The sequence below is a fragment of the Megalops cyprinoides genome, chromosome 19 (assembly GCF_013368585.1).
Source record: "Megalops cyprinoides isolate fMegCyp1 chromosome 19, fMegCyp1.pri, whole genome shotgun sequence".
In the NCBI taxonomy this organism is placed as follows: Eukaryota; Metazoa; Chordata; class Actinopteri; order Elopiformes; family Megalopidae; genus Megalops; species Megalops cyprinoides.
The window spans coordinates 931440-936177 of NC_050601.1; positions in this window are offsets into that span (position 1 = coordinate 931440).

Consider the following 4738-nt stretch of genomic DNA (forward strand, 5'->3'; position numbering starts at 1 on the left):
CACATACACACGCACTTACACATGTACACGCACTTACACATACACACGCACTTACACATACACAGGCTCTTACACATACACACGCACTTACACATGCACACGCACTTACACATACACACGCACTTACACATACACACGCACTTACACATACACAGGCTCTTACACATACACAGGCTCTTACACATGCACACGTACTTACACATACACAGGCTCTTACACATGCACACGCACTTACACATGCACATGTACTTACACATACACATATACTTTCATGTGAACACAAATTTACTCGCATTCAGAAGCTCTCAGGTCTCATCTACCTGCAAGGAGTATCAGCTTTATATCTATATATTTATATTACATTATTGTCATTTAGCAAATGCTCTTATCCAGAGCATTTACACACGTTGCAATTTTAACAATTTATCTATTTATACACCTGGAAATTTACTGAGACCTCTCAGCAGGGGGTCGAATCTGGAACCTGCTCCTGACCACTATGCACAATGCTGCCTGTGAATGAAAATTATCCCTGGTTTTCCCCTCTGTGGCCATTTTTCCCAGACTGTTAGCATGTTTACACAGAACCCCCCCGTTCTGGGTTTGCTGGTCAGATTGTGCACTGTGAACTAGCACAGGTCAGAGCACTGTTAAGCATGCCAGAATAGCTGCGAGTATCACACACACACAACCACACACACACACACACACACACACACACACACACACACACACACACACACACACACACACACACACACACAACCACACACACACGCACACACACACACGCACACACACACAACCACACACACACACACACACACACACACACACGCACACACACACACAACCACACACACACACACACACACACACACGCACACACACAACCGCGCACACACACACACACACACACACACACACACACACACACACACACACACACACACACACTAACACACACACACACACACACACACTAACACACACACACACACACACACACACACACACACACACACACTCACTAACACACACACACACACACACACACGCACACACACAACCGCGCACACACACACACACACACACACACACACACACACACACACACACACACACACACACACACACACACACACAACCACACACACACACACACACACACGCACACACACAACCGTGCACACACACACACACACACTCATACACACAACCGCGCACACACACACACACTCATACACACACACACACACGCACACACACACACACACACACACACAACCACACACACACACACACACACACGCACACACACAACCGCGCACACACACACACACACACGCACACACACAACCGCGCACACACACACACACACACACATACACACACACTCATACACACACACACACACGCACACATACACACACATATGGGCTCCACAGTTAGGTAAGAGACAGGTGTCTCCTCCAAGTGGTAACAAGGCTGCAAACAAAAAAACTGAATAAACTTTCTGCTAAAATCAGAATAATCTGTCTTATTTCAAGCATATAGTTTTATTTGTCTGTCAAAATGCAGCATATTTCCATCTACAGTGATCTAAATTTCGTTAGGTTTTGAACTGAATGTCAACTGTTTTGAACAGAGTATCTTAATGTCTGCAAAATTTACTGTAGTTGTACAGAATTTTGCTGGTGGTGAACATTGACTGAGAGAGATATTCATGAATTTCAGAAGAAGTGGTGATTGAATGCATTTTGTATCCAAACAATGCAAAAGTATACACAGTTTAGTTCACATAGTCTACTGATATGGTGGATGTGCATCAAGTGTTTTGAAAAAGTGGACATGGTATTGAGACACGTGTGAAAATGATTGTAAAAAACTGTAAACCAAAATTGCTTCGGTAAATATCCAACTATATAAATGGATAAAATGCAAAATGTAAGCTGTGTAAATTGCTTAATCCAAATGACAATAATGTCACGGAATTGTATTTGTGATTGCAGTGACCTCAATAAAAATAAAAAAACTGAAAACACTGACAAAGAAAATGTTATAAAGCCCCACTGCTTCACTGCAGCCAAAACCACCAAGTCATCATAAAGGAAACGCTGTTCAATGGAGCAAACAGTTTCAACTAGCAATGGATCACAATAAAAACTACGTCTGCGTTCAGATCACTGAGGTATAAAGAAAATATTACTTTCTTTCAACAGATTTGATTCAAAGCATAATGCCCTCCGACAAAGATAGCCCTGGCATGTTTGGTGCCCCAGGGAAGATTTGTACTGAACAGTATGGAGATCTGTCTTGTTCAGAGTGTGAAACTTCACCACTTCAAGATGGAAGGGGAACTAGGAGGGCTGTCAAGAAAGTTAAACAACATAACAAAACTCTGCTTTTCATATTTATTTGATAAAAGATGTATTAAAAATACTTTACAGCTCCTTTATTGTACAACTGGCTTTCAGTCTTGGCTTGAAGACACTGGACATATGTATAAAAATTAAAGGCATCTAGCTATGAAAGTAATTCCATCACTCTGGCATAAAATAGAACAATATGTTCAAGCAGTTTCCCAGCCTCACTGCGGAGGACCAACATGACAGGATCAGTGCTGAATATCTCAGTTGAAATGGTCTCACCTGCGTTTTGTTAGATTTGTTCGAAAAGTCTCACAGATGTGTCCAGAGAGGGGAAGGAGATGCAGGTCACAGATCTGAGTTGATGTTTGAAAGTTTCACACCACGACCCCTTTTTCTGTTAACCCTGCCTGTATCCTGTCCTAGCTCCACCCCATCGCTTTGAATTCAGCAAACACCCTATTGATTGCTGTGTATAGGAAGTCTCAAATAACAACTCAAAAAACGCTGTCATTAAAAATATGAATTGAGATGTTTGTTGTACATTATTTTAAACCCACCATCCGAAGAGGAAAAAGGTAAGGCATGATATGAAGCAATTTCTCACATCTTGCTCAGATAAATTTGGCTAAATTACGCTAAATTGGATTCTGTTTTGATTTGATCATTTCTATATTCATTCATAATTTCATGTAAATGCACAATTACTGAAAATAACACCCTACCAGACCCAAGCAGTCTTATACATAAAATACCTGCCCAGCCTGTAGCGGTGAGTCCCGCATGCCGGGCTCTGGCTGGCGTTTAGGGGCAGGGAGTCCTGCATGCCGGGCGCTGGCTGGGGTTTGGGGGCAGGGAGTCCAGCAGGGGGTCTGTGCAGTACCTGGAGTTTCCTTTTGTTTTGTCTGCCTGCCCTGGGTGCAGCTGCAGAGGCTGGTGAACGCGGCTGGCCTGCATTTCCTGTGCGTTACGCTCACCCTGCCGCAGTTCAGCAACCTGCTACACAGATGGAACATTATTTTTCACTTGCGCTTTAAATAAAAACTATTCATCCATGCATTTCCTGTGCTCTAAGCATGCAGGACTCTCTCAGGCAGATCCAATCCACACACACACTGTCGCGCACCTGCAGCCTGAAGCATGACCCACACACACACGCGCGCACACACACAGACAGACACACACACACACACACACACACACACACACACACACACACACACACAGACAGACACACACACACACACACACACACACACACACACAGACAGACACACACACACACACACACACACACACACACAGGCAGAGTACAGACCAGGCCAGATGGTCTATGATGATGTAGTGGTGTATGCACTTGAATCCTTATTTGTATGTGCTCACTCAAGCACAGATGTAGATGTAGATAGAAAGATGTAAAGGGATGTGAAGTACTGTGGTTTGTCACTGCAAACCAACAAGGCTCCAGAAATAAACTGGTGCAGATGAAAATTTAATTTTTTTCTCAGTCTCTTAAACAATATCTCAGATTCTCAAAAGTATTAACTCAAAGTACTCCAAACAAGTTCTTAAAATTTGCACTATACTATTATTACTGTTATGCCTAAATTGATCATTGAAAGTAGTAGGCTAGTTGTAATAATGATCACGATTGTTTTTATTATGTCTTTTGGTAGTAGGCTAGTCGTTTTAATAATTATCACTATTGTTATTATTATCACTATTATGTCTAACTGTATCATTGAAATTCTGGTGCACATTAAGCAACACCTAAATCGCGTGAAAAGGAGCTCTTCCGCATTCAGAGACCCGGCGGAGATGGTGGGAAAAAAAAAAAACGGGACCAAGCATCAAAATCCTGGAGGATGAAAAGAAGCGGGCCGCTCTTCCCCAGCCTCAAGCACAGGTAACTGAGATGCTGTGCCTTCACCTACCAGAGAACACACTGCAAGCCCAAAACTTCCCGGGTCAAAAAAAAATTCTTTTGTTTAGGGACTATTTCAGTTAAATGTCGGCATGTCAGTATGACCACGGTCGTGACAGCTATAATGTGTTGATGTTAATAAAGTGACGTGTTGGATGTGAATCGAAGAAATCATTAATGCATATTTGCTCTGTTAAAAGACTAAAAGACTTACTACAATGACTTGCATTCCTGCAGGTATATTCCATTCAAACGTCTCAAGATTAAACTTTGGGTAGGTTTTTTTGGCATGTTTCCTTTACACAAGTTCAGTTTCCCGTGTGATACCCTGATAGCTATTTCCATCCGAAGCTTGATTAAAGTGGGAATATGTTGCACCAATAACCTGACAGCCTCCATTTCTGAAGACTGCTGGCAATAACACTGATGATATATGTGCTGGGAA